Genomic DNA, 20,857 nt, shown 5'->3' with positions numbered 1-20,857 from the left:
TTAAAAAGTTCCCTTTTACAAGGTAACTGTTAATTTCATAAATAAGTTCATAAAATTATGCAAATTCAAAATTACCTAAATATGTTCTTTATTTTATCTTATATACCAGATAAAATTTCAAAAAGTTAATTTGTTTAGGAATATTGAATTTTTTAATATTTATCTCATGTGACTTTTTCTGTAACATCATTATAAATGTGCATGTTGATGTGGACATATCAATTATTTTTTTTCATCAAATAGTTTTATGGTATTAAATGATTTAAAAAGAGGCAACTGGACAAAAGAAAGCAATTAGAAGTTGGCTAATTTTTTATTAATTTGTTGTCAAACGCTGTGCATTTTAGATTATGCTCATATGATGACAATGAGTTATTTAAATTATAAAATTATTATGAACATATCCCACATAAATTAACAAGTATAAAATTTCAAGTTGTTTGAAGTATTATGAACTGTAATACTTGCAAAAGAAATACACATGAAATTAATTTAAGAATTAGGTTTATTTTACAGGTATTCAAAAACTGCAATTACTGTTAAACAATAAAAACTAACATTAAATCGGAAGAGCATATTTTTTTCAATAATAAAATTCAACATAGACTTCATGCAGCTTCGCCATATTTGTTCTATAGTTCGCTGTCTTTAATATCCTGCTCGATTTTTGTAAAAGTGAATTCTTTGTCACCCAATGCTTTGAGAACAGCTCCTAAACAAGAAAAAGAAAAATTTGTAATAATTTCACACTTCAGAGGTTTTCAGTTTTTAAATATAGTTGAAGTATTAAAAGATGCATATAAAATGCACTGAGTATTTCATATTTAAAAATTTACATTTCAGTAATTAAAAATTTAATTTCACACTATCACACAGTAAGCTTCAATTATATGCCTATAATTATATGCACAATGCCTATAATTTCAAGTGAAAAATACTTAAGATTTGTTTAGAACTGCAAGGTTGAGAAAGTCTTTAATGGCTATGTTTGTATTTAAGTACATGAGAAAAAACTTAATTTTGTATTAATTATATTGCATTAGCCTTTTCAATTTTACTCCTACATATAGTAAAGAATATTCACTTTCTTACAGATAACTTTTTCTTAAATAAAGAGTAAGCAGAAAACTAATCACAACACTATTACATATAACAGAATACTTCATAAACATATACATGTCATTAACATACGTATATGCATTAACAGGCTATTTTACACATTTCAATAAACCAGAAACCAATACACAATCAAAAGTATTATCAGTAAATTCCTCCAAAATCAGAGCAAAAATCTTTAATTATGATAACAATGGCATCTCAGTTTGCAATATAAAATATTTCAAGTCTACATTCATGTGCATTCTAAGCAAACAGAATGCTGAATAACAATAAAATTATAAATACCATAAAAAAGTTAAGAGCCACGTAGAATGATAGCAAGACTAAAGTCTTCCTTCAAAAATCAATTTAAATTCAAAAATTTGCCTTCCTGTTTAACATCTCAAAATAGGGTTACTGCTTTCACTAACTAAATTTCCTGTCTTGGCAAAATAAAAATTGTCACTTCTGTTGCAGGAAATATTTGCTGCAAACTTTGTATGAAATAATCCAGTGAAAAAAATTTTAATTGTGGCTTGAATATTTTCTTTATTAAATAAATGAAAAATTGCCACATAATATTAATTTGTGATCCACATGAAGCTTTTTACCTCTACCATATCATGCAGCTATTTTAAAATATATACTCTCATATAAAAGCCACAGAATTTTTTTACCAATATTAATATAGTATAAATCATTAATAAATCTTCTAAAAATAGCCCCAAATTTTCTGAATTTGATACCCAAAATATAATTCTACGTAACTGTTAATGTATGCATTTGCTTGCACATACTTAAAATGAATTATACACACAAAAACTTAACATATTAACTTTAATAAATTCTTAATTAGCAGGATGACTCAATTAAGGCAAAATATGAAAGAAATCTACCTGATGGAATAGTTGTAAAAGATATATTTAAAAAAAGCTAATATTGTTTACCTTACACATAGCAGAAATTGAGTAAACTGTATGCAGCTGGATTATTTATTAGGAATAGAAGTTAGATCAAAGTACCAAAGTCACACTAGGGCTTTAACCATTTGGGTGCAAAGAAGCACCTGAATTTCAAAAAGAATAATTTAAAAAAGCTAATAGAATTATATAACTTTTACAATCTAGTACAAATATTAGACACATAAACAACACTAAATGCCATTATTTACTTGCATATTTTCCTTCTTTGTGTACTTTACTCCTTAATTTTTCAGGATATGATTTAGAAACAGAGTTATGGTAAAAATGTATACTGGTAAAAAAAAATATTGCTGAAACTGATAAGTCCTTTGAATTATATACTATAGTGCAAAGAGGGATGGAATATGTGACTAAATATGATAAATCAGATTACAATAACATTAAACAAATAACATGAAAAACTGAAAAAAAGAAATTTTATTTGAAATTATTTTTTAACTCATGGAAAGACAGACAGTATTTCCAACTTATTAAATTCAATTATATTTTACCTTTGTCAAACCAATATTGGTAAGAGAGTTGTATTTAAAATCGGTGATAAGCTGAAACTGCTTTCTTGCCTAATTTTATACTATTGAAAATACCGGTAATTGTCAAAGTTATTCGTACTCAATATGTGTAAGATTATTAATAAGTTGCCAAACCTCAGTTAACCATCTAATATACTACATTCAACATTATTATTTTTCTTTTTGAATGTCAGGTTTTCATTATTTCTGCCAATATATCTGTAACAGGACATAAAGATTGAGTTAATGTAGAATAGAAAATTACCTTGCAAGTTAGCACCTTACCTTAGTGGCAGTACTTCATTCTCTAGAAAAAACATTTTAAATTATTATACTTAAACAAAAAATTCATATTTGTTACAGCAAAACATCATTAATACAATAAACCAGAGTTGAATGCAAATCTAGTTTAACTCCATTCTTGAAAACTAGTTTATTACTTTCAATTTAATTTAAAAATAATAAAAAATAAGGTACGTATTATGATGACTACCTAGATATCTCGCCTAAACTGGCAATCCTTGTAGGTTATACAGGTTATAGAGGGCACTAAGATAGAGAGTATTAATCCCACACTAGGGACTCTAACATTTGGTAGGAACAGTTTGAAAAGTGAAACAGATATTTATAGTGAACCAATGCAAAACAAAAACAATAGTTCTTTAGGGACAAAGCCCCTTTGGACTAATAAATCCGAGTAAATTAACAGCTTTTAGCTATTTTTTCTTCTTGTAAAAAATAGACATACATAATATTTTTAGAAAATAACAGTACTTTAAGCATGCAATTTCCACATATTTAACACAATAATTCATTCTAGCTCTGTTGCAATACTGGCAAAGGTACTCCTCCGTTATTAGAACGGGATTCAGAAATGTACAATGAAACCTCGAGATACGAGGAAAGTATGAGCAAAATACGAGATTAATTTGAGTAACGAGCAATGAGCCAGGCTGTTGGTATGGGTGGCGCCATTTCCCTATCCGGCTCAACTCGGGGAATCCCCTCGTCAGATCACTCAGTGTTCTTTTATATACGTGTTTGTGCACTTGCAAGTTAATTGTTTTGACATTTAACGTGAAAATAATTATTTCAAGATGCCTCGCAAGAAGATTGTTGCCTCAGATAGTGCTGCAAAGAAAAATAAGGAGGCCATGGCCGTCGATATCAAGAAAGAAATCGTAGATAAACATAAGCATGGTGACAGAATTGGCGAAGACTTGCGGCCTTTTAATATCGAAAATCTATACTATTCTGAAGAAGCAGGAAGAAATTAAGAAACCTGATGTAGCCAAAGGAATTATCGTTGCTTCCAAGCACCATAAAAGTACTCCTAGATGTTGAGAAGCTGTTGTTGGTGTGGATTAATGAGAATGAGTTAAAATGTTGGTAACAAAGTTAAACTATTGTTATATTATTTACCAGTGTTATTTATTAGGAAAAATTGACTTGATATTAAAATGTTGATATTTTTGGGGGTGTGGAACGGGTTAACTGAATTTCCATTATTTTCAATGGGGAAGCTTGTTTCTAGATACGAGAAATTCGCTATACCAGTTGAATGCTGGAACGAATTAAACTCGTATCTCGGGGTTCCACTGTAGATATGTAAGCATGTGTATATGCATGTAAATCAGTTTTATTAGAATTTTTAAATGCAGAGGAATTACATTAATCAGTTTTATCAGAATTCTTAAATGAAATCTTCACTATCCGAAAATTCAGTTTCATTTCCAGCTGAAACTGTATCAGGACAATCTCATTTATATTATTTCCCTCTAACAACTGAACATTTTGAAAACCTTTTCTATTCCATGGAAAACTGATGCTACATTAAACATACATTTTCTAAATCTGAAAATTTTAAGTTAGCTTAGAAACTGTAATCATTCTTAAAAATGTTTGATTTATGCAGATGTTAGATCAATAAAATTACTTTCCTGTGAAAAAGTAATATGGCATTGAACAACACGATTTTACACATCAAGATATACTGAGTGAAAATTCCTGAAATGTTTTATTTCTTGGTATCTCTGCAAGAATTGTATAAATAAGACTACCTCCCTTTTATTAAAAAAAAAAAAAAAAAAAAAATGTTTAGTAAATATACTATGAAGAAAATTGGTTACATTATTTACAGTTCATAATTAATAGAAAATAAATCATTTCTTATCTTATCAGAATTTATTTTTATCACATTCATAAACAGTACTAATTTAAACAAACATACCATTACGATTTCAATAACTATGAAATAGAAAATCCAAATCTGCATCTTTGATGGTCTAGTAGATTGGACGTCTCGTTTACTACAATTCAGCAGGGTGCTGACTCCCCAGACTGTAATATATATATATATATAATTAATTTACAAGGGAAAAAGCAACAAAAATATAAACAATTTCTTGGTTTTATATAAGCATTTCTGCACATTTACAATTTAAATTTTTTTAACTATCTAGTTATATCAAAATACATGATTTAGTAAAATATAATTCAAATAATTTAAGGTATTTTAGATCAAATACTAATTTTTCAATAAATTTTTTCATGCAAGTCTAATAATCAACATAACTATCAAGTTTTGACTTCGAAAATTATGTTTAGAGAAACTTGAAGCTGCAGTAAATAGTAATAAATTTATTCAAAACTGAAAGTAAAGCATTCTTACTTTATTTTCTTTCTTTAACTATGGCAGATCTTTTAAAACAACAAAATCAAACAAACAAAAAAAGAAATGCATTCATGAAAGGACTTAGGACTTACTTATTATTCATGAAAGGATATATTTCAGTAATTACTAGTGCATAAAAATTCAGTATATATATAAAAAAATGAACACAGATTTGGAACAAAGTACCTGTGTTTCTATGGCATAAAGTTTCCTTTTTTAATAGCACAATATCTTTGAGTTAAAGATTATATATTAAAGCAAATTTATAAAACTAAATTAAAAATAAGAAATTAAATGCGCATGCTCAGTGTATAATCGTAAATCCGGTTAATTTTTATAACGTAAAATTAACTATGCAAATTTTGAGTTCATTTAACTGGACCCTTGTACTTATTCTGTAGATCTCCATATTAAGAATGTCTTTAACTGTTTCAGGAAAAATATAAAATATAATATAATTATTTATTTACATTATTTATTAATTTTTTCCTCATATAAAAATTATTAAAATCGCTATATCATTTTTTCCGTACATTAAACAAAATTTAAAAAAATTAGCCTCATATGATTTTTATAACAAAGATTAAAGGAACTGAAATATATGTAAAATATCAGGATTCAGCTTGCAATTTCGTAGAGTTATTATTATTATTATTAAATAAAAATATTAGTATATCTTTGATTTTAACCTCCTCGGTTCCCTTGTATCACATGTGATACAAAAGTTTCATAATTTTTTGTGAAGGCTGAGCTGCAAAAACAAATTTGGGACCGGTTGTATCACATAAGATACAAAGTGAAATACCTCATATATTTTCCTCGTTTAGTCAACAGATGGCAGTACTTGTCCATGATAGCGATTTCTAGTAGCATCTCTGAATCAAATCAAAATGTCTGCACGTCGTCGAAGTAAGTATTTTTTTCTTATTTATATACAAATATTAAACTATTTTTAAAATATGCTTTCTCTTTGTATATGTACGTTTTACTAGTTAAAAGCAAAAAAAGAAATTTTTACTGATATATTAAAGCATAATGACTTGTGAAATTTGTTTGTATCACTTGTGGTACAATGGGACCCAATCACTTATGAACACACTTTTTAAGTCAATTTTGTTTTAATTTTTAGTTATATATTGGGGGGATTTGAAGATTGATAGAAGTATTTCTTGAATTCAAATCTTTAGTTGAGGTGTTTGCATTCCATTTTACCCATTTTTTCCTGATAATTTTTTATTTAATAAGTATTTTTTTTCAGTGAAATATTTGACACCAGATGAAATTTTAGAGCTGATGAATCGCGATGATTCTGATTTGAGTTCACTGTCAGATGAAGATGATTATCAAAGCGATAATGGATGTGAGGTGAATGATGTTGATGAAGATCAGGATGTAACTTTTGACTTTTCTGCTCCAAATCAATGGGGAATACATACAGATAAGTTCAATCCAGTTTCATTTGATTTTCAGGAGAAATACTATGACAGAATTAGAGGAACCGAAGAAGAACATTCTGGACTATTTTGCGTTTAGACTCAGTATTGCAAATACATTCATCCACGGCTTACTGAAGAAGCCATCTCCCAAGGTCCATACAGTGAAAAGGTTCGCGCATAAGAGGAAAAACGCGTTGAATGGTCAACCACATCGTGACGTCACAGGGAGACCTCTGTTGCTTTCTCTCATACTACGAGGGTAGAAACTACGGTAGGCGCTTGAAACGAATTTGCGCTTATTTGACTGTTCTTATTTGCTAGGTGTTTACATTAAAATGTTAAAGAAGAATATTAACTAAATCATAATTTAACATGTATAAATATCTAATAAACATTTTTTATCGACATACATACGACTTTTGAAATATATATTTAAAACTAAACGTATCGAATAAATACGCAAATCAATGAATGAACACTAACCTGAAAAATAAATTTGCATTGTACATACCCTTATTTCTTTGACATATTTTGTACTTGAGCATATAATTTTTAAGACAGTATATAAAGATATCTTATAAAAATAAACTTTGAATAATTTAAACCGAGGGCAAATTAAGTTCAGAACCCAAATTATGTGCTGTAAATTGCATAAGTTTAGTGGCTATATTTATTAAATTCTAAACATAATCTAAGCTAATTCAAATATCATACTGAATAAGGAACTGGCACATGAATTCGCAAATGCTATTGTAAAAAAACAAAATAGATTTTTGTAGTTGCAGATTTTTTTATGTCACAATTCGCTTTTTCAGAATCAAAAATATTTTTATTTATTTATTTTACATTATGAAGATGTATTATATATATACATATAATATTTTACACTAAGATATATGCATTTATATATATATATAATATATACAAATATTATGAGATGAATGTTTAAAAAAATATATATATATCAGATAATACGTAATACAAAATATATTTTTCTTTCCAAAAGTAACCAGGTATTTGCATCTAAAATTTAGTCTAGTTACGTAATTTGGATCAGTTCTGTTTAATAAAAAATATTTCTTTCAACAGATATGCTGAATACACGATTTTTTCCGCAGCTAAGCTTTGCTTGAAGAAAAATTTTAAGTATTCCTTACAACGGTTAGGCTAAAAAAATAGCGCACCTAAGATAACAAAACAAAAGATAGCTCGATTTATATTCAGTTAAAGAAATAATTTTTTGATATTACGAAATTATTTTCTTCAATTTATTTTTTCTTTTCCGCGTAATGTCACAGTTTTCGTCGACTGAATTTAGTATTCTTTTTTGTGCTTTCGAATATTTTTTATTAACTAATTTTTGATTTAAAGTCCTTAATCGTATGAAAGTTCGAATTCTAGCAAAGGACTTAAGTAAGTTTTCATCTGTGTCGGAAAACTGCTGTTTAAGGGTTTTGACAAAGTCCTTTATAATATTTTCTCCCTTTCTTAAAGTGGAACCGTTGAAAATTAAAAATTGTTCTTCCATTTTATGGACCTGCGTTTTCCACTCTTCAGAGGGTTGAATTAGTCCTCCATGAGACAGATGTTGTATCCACGACGAAATACAATTTGGATCTTCTTTCAGTTTATACGCAGTAAAATGGGCAGAATATATCCTAGAAGAATTTGCATTCCATTTATCTTCTCGACGGCAAAGATTTATCCACTTTCTTCTTAATGTAGGATCACTTGGAAATTTATGATAAACTATGCGCTCAGATAAATTTTTAGTTTTTTCTAAACTGTTGTTGCAAAGAGCAACGGCACATCGCATTCCAGGCATCTAGTAAAATTGAACAAAAGAAAGAATTTCAGAATCGTTTTTCTGCACTGTAAGCATTCCATAATATAATATAAAAATATTCAGTAAATATTTTAACCTTTTGATATAGAAAACTATGTTATATTACATTAATATGTATATATGTAACTTTTTAAACATTTTTTAAATACTTTTTTATAAACTTTTTTGCATTTAAAGAATTATTTGAAATTTATTAATTACGAATTTCACCTTTTGGTCTTTGTGAAAAGTAAATTTCTTACTTTATGTCTTTACTGATAATTTTTTAACAACTAATGCGCGGAAATACTAGACATGTTTATATTTTGTTTTTTTAAAAAAAAAAATTTGTAATTTCACATATATACACATTTTTGTAATCTTTATTCTGTAATTAAGCTGTTTTGGCACAAATAGAGATACAAAATTCGTCTATAAACAAGCTCTGAACTTAAGCTTGTTATTTTACAATTAGTACTGAAGATAAAATATTTGATAGTATAAAACAGGAGTGAATATTACGTAACATTAAAATAAAACAAAAGTACTGAAATTTTACTAACCTTGAAGAAAATATTCTCACTGACAGAGGACTTCACAGAAGTTCAGCATTCGAAAGCAATGACTTGGCGTTTCCCTTAGACTCGTATATCACGTAGGCCTCGTCTGGTCGCCCTGTGACGTCATACGTTGAGACTTGACGCATGCGCTCTATGCCTCAGTTTCCGAATGCGCGAACCTTTTCACTGTACGGACCTTGGCCATCTCCCACTCCTTCGCTAGCCGAAGATGAAAATGATGAACCCCCTCCAAAACGCAGAGTTACAACTTGCATTCCAAATCAAGCAGCTCGTAACAATGAAGCTAGGCACATGCCTGAAATGGCTGGGGATAGAACTCATCGAAGTAGGTGCAGGAATGAGAACTGCTCGGCCTTAAAAAATGTACGATGTACAGACTGCAAGGTTTTTCTATGCTTTACAACTAGTAGAAATTGTTTCAAGGCATTTCACGAATATAAATAATAATAATATGTACCTACAACTCCAATAAAACTTAATTTTCGTGTTGAATTTATGAATTGTATGTATTGTGTGATTAAAGACTAAGATTAAATTAATTACTTCAATCTTGCTTAATACTTAAGAAAATTCTGATTGTAGTGCCTTGTTCCTGATGTATCACATGTGATACATCCCCCCTAGCTTTCATTAACTAAAAAAAAAATTTTTATTGCACTTTTCTACATCAAAGTGATCGAAACAACTATTTAAATACCTCTTACAAAATATCAAGCTTTTATTTTTGTCTCGGGTCTGAGGAGGATAATTAATGATCCTTTGGTCTACATTAAACTATTGTTCAAGAAGTTAAACGTTTTCGAGCATCTTCTGCTGTATTTATTATTATATTCCTCGACATGAAAGATTTGCTAGTCTTATTCCAATTCAATTGCCCACATTTGCTAAATAAAATAAGGAGAGTATTGTACCAAACTCAGTAAGTACACAAATTTAATATACAGCTTATTCCAGTTAAATGGGTAATAGGATTTTCATAAAAGAAATTAAATTGTGTAAATTAATATAAGTGTTGATATGAATAAAAATAACAAATTTGATATAAGAAAATAAATAAGTTATTTTGAAGCTGTTTAAATTAAGAAAATATAATTTTTTGCAAAAATGCACGTAAAGATTTAGCTCACATGTTAAAATTTATAGAAAAATTTTAACCTCATATATGACTGCCCCTTTTTTCATGTTCGTGGACAAGGAAAACAAAGTGAAATGCCAGAAATACACTAAATATTTTGAATTAATAAACTTCATTTTCAATCTTTTTAGACTTCGTATAATATCCGTAAAAGTGACGAATGAAATATACCATAGGCAGTAGTTTCTTTCAGAACATTCGGATTCGTAAAATATGCGTAAAAGTGACGAATAAAATATACCATCATGGCGGTAGTTTTATCAGTACATTCGGATTCGTATAATTTTCGTAAAAATAACGTGTGGAAAATAACGATCAAGAGTTAACAGTAACTTCAGCCTTTTTCATTCGTATAAATTTCGTAAAAGTAACGTGCAAAAAATACCATACCCTTATTTCACCAAAATTATACGTATATTTTTGGAGACGTGCTGCTTGGGTAGTCTTTCAAAGCGACTGAGGTAAAATGTAACTTATTTTTTACCTCTCTGTAATAGGAAAATGAAGTTTAAAAATGGGAAGAACTAACATTAAGTTCTTACTCTCCTCAAACCTCACTTTGCTACCTCTTTAAACATATAAATATTCGATCTTTGCTAAACAAAGCGCGAAAAAAATATATCCAGCGCTCTGCAGTCTTATACGTTATGCCGGCAATGCTACATGACTCCTCATAATTTAACAATAATTACTGCTTTATGAATTTATTTGTAACATCCAGAAAATGCAGTAAACACGTTTGTTCAAGGTATATAACACAAAGTTAAATGTTGTTATGAAAACTCAAAATTAGACAACAGATTAAATAGATGTTCAAACTTTAAATTAAAATGCTTTAATTTTTAAATTAAACGCGTTCTTTAAATTCAGCAGTTTTATTACTTTATTTTATACTATAAATAACAATTGAAGTTGAAAATCTTAAATCTTTGTTTACATTATTTATCATTGTTCGTAAAACTGCTTCTCAACTTTTCTTTGCTTTTGAGAAAGCGAGCTTCGCTAAGAATGTAACACCTCTAAGCACTTTTTCTGTAGCCGATGCCCCAAGAAGATTTATCTTTTGTTAACGTGGCAGATTTATGTGTCAGACTTTCCTTCTTTGTATCACCCTAAAAGGGAAACCATGGAGGTAGGAACCATGAGGGAAGCATCCCTTCACAACAAAGGACGCAGAATGCCCCCCCCAACGGTTTTAATTGCTCCGTAATAGTGCTATCCTTGAAGAACCCCACAAAGTGGAAAGTACACGTGCTTACTTTCTGATTTCCAGAATTCAACTATTCTGCTAAACGTTAATAGCCGTCGTTCCAAATTCTCTTTCAGTTACGAACTGACTTGCTGACGCTTGCAAGCGTTACACTGAGAGAGTGTGAAAAGTAAGTTTCAAAATCTTTCCTTTATTCTACAAAAATGATCAGAAGTAAAAATATTACCTCAGATATCTAAAAGACGGATTTACAGCAGAATAAATTAACGTATATTAGCGGATTCGTCAGAAGATGAAGTAGCATTTAATTATGAAAAAAGCTTGTATCGAATTTTTGGGCTAGCAAATATTCTTTAAGTTCCATTTCAAACTGTGATTCGGAATATGAACTTTTATGTCTCAAGAAGAACTGACTGATGACGATTACCAAAACGATTATCCCATTTTACGGAATATTCCAAATATAGGACTAATAAATATTCCGTTAGACTTTGCACCTTGTGTGCTCAGGAGTAGTACAAAAAATGATTACTATTAGGATAGGCGGAGGCACCTTACAAGCACGATTACCACATAAAAATGTTGAACTAATTTTTTTTTTTAAATGACCAGTTTTTAAAGCCTTACGTACCAGTTGAATTTGCAAGGAACCAACTCTAAAAGAATTGAAACACTGGAAAACTACAGAATACCGTCAATTTTTACTGTACACTAGCCCACTTATTTTTTTTTTTTTTTTTTAATTTAACAAAAAGCTATATGATCATTTTTTACTACTTCATATTTCGATTAGACTCTTATGCAAATACAGAATCAGACGGCAATTGAATACGCACAGTCTCTATTAAAACTCTTCGTAGTAAATTTTGGGCTTTATTATGAAAAACAGTATATGTCTCATAATGTTCACGGCCTACTGCATATTTACGAAGATGTAAAAATGTTTGGGCCGTTAGATAATTACAGTGCATTTAAATTTGAAAGCTATATATCTTCTATAAAAAAATTGATTAGAAAATCTTCCCCTCCATTACAGTAAATAGCAAGACGAACTCATGAACTGTTTAATCATATTGTAGCCATGAATAATGATTCAATCAACGTAACCGACTTAAGTTCAGAATTTCAAAATCTACACACATCTGGTCCACTACTTAAAGGTTATTAAATGCTTAATTTTATTATTGAATTTTGAATACAAATTAACTGAAGTCAGAACTGAATTTGTAGAATAATTTAATTATGAATATATCGAAGAATTCAGTTTTGGGCTATTGAATGGTTAAAAATGATTGAAAGATTTTTAATATCTTAAAGCAAAATTTTCTCTTATAATATTTTGTATTAATAATTCATTTCAAGTCTCTTGCTCAGTTTTAGATATATTTACAAATTATTAAATAAATTGAAATTCAAATTAGAAAAATAAATTGTATAAATATTCTTAACATTTCTTATTTCTCCATAGTAACAACAGATGGAGGACCTGAGACTGCCTGTGGAAAATAAGCAAGTTTCAGGTTATCAAAACACCTTCTCACACTTTCACTGGAATATAAAGAAGATTTCTGGGGATATACTGGGGTATAACATTAAGCAGTTGAGAGTATGTATTTAAGAGGTTAAAGGGATATTGTAATTAGTATTTCAAATTCTGATAAGATCCCATACGCCGTCGGTGGGACTTAGATAGGATGTCCTAAGGATATACTGGGATGTGACATTAAGCACTCGGGAGGATGAGTTTAGGAGGAAACTGGGATATTATGGGATGTTCTGAGGATGTAGTAAGTAGGACTTTAAATCCCAATAACATCCCATACGCTGTCGATGGGACATAGATAGGATGTTTTTAGGATATAATGGGATGTGTTTAGGAGGTTAGTGGGATATCCCGGGATGTCCTGAGGATGTAGTAAGTAGGAGTTCATATCCTAATAACATCCCGCACGCTGTCGATGGGACTTATTCAGGATGTCCCGAGGATATCCTGGGATGTGACATTAAGCACTCAGGAGGAGGTGTTTAGGAGGTTCGCGGGATATTCCGGGATGTCCTGAGGATGTGCGCATATCCCGCTAGCAACATCCTCTGGATATCCCAAGGATGTTTTTGTGCTATGTGGGGTTGTGCAGTCAGACAAAAAGTTGCATCAGCATAAATTCTATAATTTATTTTTATTACACTCTGATTACTTTATTAACATACAGTGAATATATACTAAATCTTTTACTTCAGCTTAAGTAATTCGGAATTTTTGACGGAATTGTTGTCGGAACTAGGACTTAGAAGATAAGTCAAATTAAATATTTCGATAACCCAATAAATTCAAGGTCGAATTTCAATATTTTATTTTCGAAGGGAGGGGAAATTTTTTCAGTTTTGGTCCATTATCCTAAGTATATTTGCTTCGATTCTTTATTTTTCCACAAAAGCGAAAAATTTACGTATGGTATACATACAATGCATAGCTTCAAATTAAAATTTAATAATATACGGAGTGGTTATAATTAAAGTTCCACATCGAAACAGTCATAAAACGAAAACTACTGGATCAAATGTTATCAAACCTGGTAATCGTGTAAAGGAGGTCATAGGAATTTATTTTCCGCGAAAAAAGGAAGTTCGAAACCTCACCACCAGGGGGAAAATGGCGCTGTATGCAATATTGATAAACGAAATATGGGTCGGAATCTAACTTAACCTTTTGTTACACGGGTTTAATATGTTGCATACCCTTAAGAAATTTTGAAGTAAGCAAATCACCATTTAAAGGCGTTAAATTCGATAAACGTCGAGTGCGCCATCCGTGTAAGTGAGAAATTCGTCCGTGAAAACCACGAATTAGCGATTAGAAAATGTGAGATCGCAAATCACTCGCACAAGTACGTACAATCTGGAAATCGTTTTCTTACAGATCGCTAATTTGTAATTTTTGAAGCCCTAAAACATGAAGACACTGATTCACGCTTTTAATCGATTTGGGCCAAAGAAATCGTTCATGTTATCTATCTAGTTCCATTGCATTCTCCTACTGCATTCGATTGCATAGCAGTCATTCCACACCGTTTGGTGTTGAATGACAGCTAGTTTTATAACTGAACCATTTTTCTCTGAAGAGTAGTCGACAGCTGGACCACTGTGATTGCAGCTCACTTAGAGTCAATGTTAAAATGTTTCGTGATACATGAACTGTAACATGGCATTTTAAATACTACGAATTTTATGCACGGCTGGGCCCCACCTCACGTGTGTCGCACACTTACTTAGGCAACATTTCACGAATAAACGTCTTATAAGCCAACACTTCCCATCTTCCCACCAGACCTCAACCTCTGTGACTTTTAGCTATGGGGTTTTTTCAAAAGCACTGTTTATGGTGATAATCTAAACAATTTGGCAGAAATGAAAAATGTGAAACACTGTCATGTCCGTAACATTCCTCCTAATATGCTAAGAGCTGCTGTTGAGAATGCAGTAACAGGATTTAACTTGCTTTCGGAAAATGCTGGACGCTACATTGAACATGCTTTGTAACACGTTTCGGAAAATATTAAACACATTTTAAGCAGATGTTTTCGTGTCTTATTTCATTTAACAATCTTGTATACAGCGTCATTTTCCCCCTGGTGATGAGTTTTTTTTAACTATTTTTTCCTCGCTGAAAATAAATTCCCATAACCTCGTTTACACGATTCCCAAGTTTGATAACATTTGGTACGGTAGTTTTCCTTTTATGACCATTTCAAATTGGAACTTTAATTATAACCACCATGTAAATTAAACTTTAAAAATTTTACAGTTTGGTTCAAGTCCCAGTTTTAAAAATATATATATAATCTTTTATATTAATCCTCTTAGAAAGAATGTTTTAAGAAGCTAATTTTTCTCTCGCGTTATAGAATGTATAAAAAAGCATGATCTTTAATATGATTTAAATTGTTTCAGCCGATATAAGAATCGGGTCACTCGGTAGTACAGAATAAACCCTGCTGGACTGTTTTATTTCTTTGTCATTTAGCAAAAATCTTTTAATTAAAATATTTATCCTTTGGACTTCGCTTTAAACTTTATTTATAGTTAAAATGACTAGGAAATGAAAAGCTGTCTTCAGCTGAAACGCAATTCATGTAATTGATATTTTAAAAAATTGACAAAAATGCAAAATTTATGGAAGTCTAGCAATCGAAAAATCTTAATTTTCTTGTGTGTGCACTGAAAATAACTGTAGAAGGAAAGAAGAAAATTAGGGAGAAAAGTAAGCAAAAATTTGCAGGGAAATTTGGCTGTCAGGCATAGCAAGATGTTTCAAAAAGTTGGACGCTTTTGAATATACTTTCAGGCTACTTCAAAGGATTTAGGTGTTCAAAGAAAAAACACTTGGACGTGTACACCAGCAAATACCATCAATTGAGCTTGTAACAACACAGAAACAAGACAGTTAAGACAAGACAGTTGTTAACAGAAAAGACAATACGGTTTAGACTATATGGTTGTATAAATTTAAATTACGTTATAGAACATCATATCGTATCATAAGTGGAGAATCCCATGATTTTCTCATTCGAATTATTTGAAGATTCAGGAGTTTATCCAGTGATGTATGTGGATGTCACCTAAAGATGTTTTTTTTTTCCTCCAGATGAAACAGCGGCCGAGCGATAAAGTCGCTAAACGCTGGTAGTTCTGTCCGAGGTCAGAATCCCGCGAACGGGCTGGCTGCATGGGCATTTTCGTGGTTTTCCCCATGTGTAACGTGTATGCCAGCCAGTTCTCCTTAGAAAGTCCTCCACGAAGGCATCCCTCCCCTTAGGCAGATAGCCCTAGTGTGCTTTGTCATAATTAAATAAACCAAAACCTCTTGATGAAACCAGTCTTTCCTTTCATCTCATACCTGCTTTTTTAGCCTCTAAAGACTGATAAAGGCTCTGACCAAATATTGATGAAATGGATTGAATTGAATTATTAAGTTACTTCAAAGCAGGGCTATCTGCCTAAAAAGAAGGATGCCTTTGTGAAGAACTTTCTAAGGGAAATCAGCTGGCATACATGGTACACATGAGAAAATCCACGAAAACGCCCATGCAACCAGCCTGTTTACCGGGATTCGAACCCCGGAGTGAACTATCAGTGTTCAGCGACTTTACCGCTCGGCCGTATGTGGGCCTTTATGAAATGGAAGGCGATAACTTTATTTAAAATGATTGTCAGAAATATCAAGATATTTCGAAAATTTGGATGCTTTTTAATATACTTGCGGAATGCCTGAAGAAAAAGAGCAAGAATAAAGTAGAATGCCTGAAGAAAAAGAGAAGAAAAAATAAATTTTACGGTAAAATTTAGTATTTGTATTTTTTTTTTAATTTAAAACTTTTTAATCTTATGATATTTGATTTTTACGATTTCAAAAATAAAATATTTGACTAAAATATGAATAATATTTAAGAAGCCAAATGTAGGATAAAATTGTGTAAAGCAATGGGCACAATGATAAAACTGTTTAAAGCAGTGTATGCAAGTCATCCTAAGTTAAAATGTCGCAATCCTAAGTTAAATGTCTCTCTTATTTATATATATCTTTTCTGAACGGAACATTGAAAGGCGTGTTAACTGTGCTTTACTGTATTTTCTCTTTTAATATATGCAGTTTTCAAATGCATCGTAGTCTGGGTTACAAAGTATTCTTCCGAAAGAAACACAATTCAAATAAATAAAATCAAATTCTGGAAAATTTATATTAATAAATATATTTAAAATGCTCAATTCGAAGGAATAAATAGAAAATTTTAAAACAATTATCTAAAGAGACAATGCAACACAAACAATTAAAACAAAAGTTAAGAATTTAAAAATTACCTAAAATAATAACTATGACAAAAAATATATATAAAGAAAACTATTTGAAAAAAAATAAACGCTGCACCTTTATTTACGCAGTTCGAATAGGTAAGTAGAAATTTTTAAAACAGTTATTCGAAAAAAAACCATGCAACTTAAACAATTAAAATGAAATTCGAAAACGAAAAAATTACTTAAAATAATAAGTTATAATTAAAAATATAATATAAAGAATATTATTTGGAAAAAAGGAACGGTTGTGACTTTTTTTCCGCTCACGGGAAAGGAAACTAGGTTGCCATATATTAAGAAGTTCGCCAAGTGAACTATTCTTGGCGCAAACTGACAAAAAAGTGCCAACATAAATTTGTGAATTTCTCCGTAAATTTCGCTCCAAATTTTACAAAATTTCATATTTAGGCGTAATTTGAGTCGTAGAATCGAAATATGTGAAAAAATTGGTATCTTATTTCAGAAAAAGTCCGATTTTGTGTCAAAATACCTATAATAGAATAGTGATATATATAAATCTAATATATATCCTAAGACGCGCTTTCGAGACATGAAGAACGCAATTTGAATTTTGTCAATCGGCCCAGTAGATCGGGAGATATAGGACTGTCCCATATTTTTTTTTTTTTTTTTTTTTTTTTAGCAGTGAACGTTAGCCCCAATAATGGATAAGCATGATATCAAAACGTACTCATAAATTCTCGGTGGTTTCACATAACACTGAGAAATCCTTAATAAACCACTTTTATCTGTTGATTATCTAACCAAATAAATAGCATCTGTTCCTCCCAAATTTCCACAAATAATTTTTCAAGGTTTTTTATATACTATATCTCTATAGTTTCTGTTGATCATGTAACTTAAAAAGAAATATCTGTTACAATAATTTTTGAAAGGACAATATTTCCATCAATCTTCTTGACTCCCACATAACACGAAAACATCCTTGGGATATCTCAAGGATGTTGCTCGTGGGATATGCGCACATCCTCAGGACATCCCGGAATATCCCGCGAACCTCCTCCCGAGTGCTTAATGTCACATCCCGGGATATCCTCAGGACATCCTAACCAAGTCCCATCGACAGCGTGCAGGATGTTATTAGGATATGAACTCCTACTTACTACATCCTCAGGACATCCCACAAACCTCCTAAGCACATCCCATTATATCCTAAAAACATCCTATCTATGTCCCATCCACAGCATATGGGATGTTATTAGGATTTAAAGTCCTACTTACTACATCCTCAGGACATCCCGTAATATCCCAATTTCCTCCTAAACTCATCCTCCTGAGCGCTTAATGTCACATCCCAGTATATCCTATCTACGTCCCACCGACAGCGTATGGGATGTTATCAGGATTTGAAACACTAGTTACAGTATCCCTTTAACCTCTTAAATACATACTCTCAACTGCTTAGTGTCACATCCCAGTATATATACAGAGGAAAATTCGAGTGAAAGTATGTGAAGGTGTGATGATCTAAAACCTACTTTTTTTTACACAGATAGTCTCAAATCGTTCTCCTATGGTTACTATGGAAAAATCAGAAATGTTGAAAATATTTATACAACTTATTTTGTTTTTAAATCTGAATTTGTGAATATATTAAAACTGAGCAAGGAAATTAAAATGAATTATTAATACAAAATATTAAAACTGAAAATTTTGCTTTTATTTTTAAGATATTAAAAATCTTTTGATCATTTTTAAACATCCAATAGCCCTCAAATTGAATTATTCATAATTAAATTATTTTACAAAATCAGTTTCTAATTTCAGTTAATTTGTATTAAAAATTGAATAATAAAATTACCCATTTAATAATCTTTACATAAATGAATCATCTTTCTTTAAAACATGTAAGGAATTTATAGTGTTTTGATGACACTGTTGGGAAATTGTTAAAAGGAATAAATTGTATTTTTAAAACTAAATCAATTCCTAGCCTCAGAATAAATAAATATGTTTTCGTAACATGAGAATGCTGCAGGCTTTTTTATATATTTAATATTTAGTTGTAAAAATTTGATATTATGTTAACAATTCTTTATATCATTCAAAAGGTAACTCAAGAAGCTCTTCTAAAATTCTATCTTTCTGCTCACACAATTAAAAAAAAAATCTGAAAGGCCTCAGATTTTAGCAGTCACTCAAAGAGGCTAAAAGTTTATAATGCATAGATTATCAATACAGATGGGGCAGTGGAAATAGCAAAACATTTTATAAGATACTGACACCAGAAAGTTATATATCTTCTGTATATTTGAAAAATGAAGAAATATATCATGTAATTATGTAGAAATATTATAATGTTTTCAATTAGATATATCATGAATTAAATGCATTTTAAATCAATCAGATTAGAAAGTTAAAAAAGCATTGTTAAGAATTGTGTGTAATGCTTTTAAATAGCTTGGCTTGTTAGTCAATAATATATTAGATTTTAAAGGTAAATATGTTAAATTTTGCCAAATGGCAAGACTTGAATGAAAAGTGAAACAAGTTTACGACTGACGATATGAAGTCACATTTCAAAACTAATAGCCCTTTTAGATTAAAAAAAAAAAAGTTCTGAAAATAAATTGCAATGGTTCATTGGTATTATTTTACGCAAAATTCAGTAAAATGAAATTTACCCGTTGAAATCAGCATTAAATTAAACTTTGTAAATTCTAGTGCATGTTAAAGGTTGTCTCATCCAGAATTTTATTACTAACCATTCATTTCAGAGCAAAATAAAACAGTAATTGCCATTTATATGACAATCAATATCAAAAATTTAAATCTACATTTTACGCAACATAGAAAAACTTCAAAAGATCTACTGTTTACCATGCAATTAAGGCATTTTATTCTGCTATCAACTCTACCAATTATTAATTCCATTATTCAGTTTACTCTTTCTGCTCAATATATGCAATGTAAAATTTTCCATAAATTTATTATTTTATTTTGAGGTGAGCTACTCTCAATGTCAATGAGAATGTTTAGTTAATTTTTTATTCGGTCTCAAAAGAGAAATCAAAATACGTGTATTTATGAATCAAAATACATGAGAAATCACAGTGAGAAAAGCACTGCTACCTTAAACTGTGATTATATATAACAAATGCAGTGAATTATAGTTAAAAAATAGTGAAAATATTTATATTTCTGAACTATTTCATATATAACATTTTCAGTTTCACATATGTGGCAATTTAAGAACTTTTTTATGTATACCAATTTTTTTAAATATCTGCAAATTTTTGTATCTTCAAGGAAAGCTTATTCTTTCACCTTTAGTATATAAGTAATGGTAATTTACCAGATAAAATTACTTAATGGGGAATACAGAAAAATATCTAACCACTTACCTTTGTGATTTCATCTGCAAAGAGACTAAAAAAGTAGTTCAGCTAAATCTGCTATAATAAATATTTATAATAATGCTAAATTATGCAATATCTATTAATATGACAAATTTTTGTAAAGCTATTTATTTGGATAAAAATAAACACATTCAGAAATTTATGGCACTATATTATGATTAACAGAGGAAAAACAC

The 20,857-nt window shown here is 30.1% G+C and overlaps 1 long non-coding RNA gene across 2 annotated transcripts; it reads right to left on the bottom strand.

Moving 5' to 3' along the window:
* Positions 1–487: 487 nt before the first annotated feature.
* On the bottom strand, positions 488–6,828 carry LOC146995679 (uncharacterized). Of its 2 annotated transcripts, XR_015042489.1 has the most exons (4): positions 5,451–6,828; positions 4,821–4,930; positions 2,856–2,897; positions 488–712 (listed from the first exon to the last, which is right to left on the bottom strand). It is a non-coding gene; the product is annotated as an uncharacterized LOC146995679 (long non-coding RNA). The 2 variants fall into 2 exon arrangements; XR_015042488.1 differs by having other exon boundaries at positions 4,821–6,828.
* Between the last annotated feature and the right edge of the window lie 14,029 nt (positions 6,829–20,857).

This window comes from Stegodyphus dumicola, chromosome 8 (assembly GCF_044657685.1).
Source record: "Stegodyphus dumicola isolate Sdum_Otavi_A_Nest chromosome 8, ASM4465768v1".
Classification (NCBI taxonomy): domain Eukaryota; kingdom Metazoa; phylum Arthropoda; class Arachnida; order Araneae; family Eresidae; genus Stegodyphus; species Stegodyphus dumicola.
Note: the sequence above shows the minus strand (reverse complement) of the source record. Positions and strands in the feature narration are given on the sequence as shown.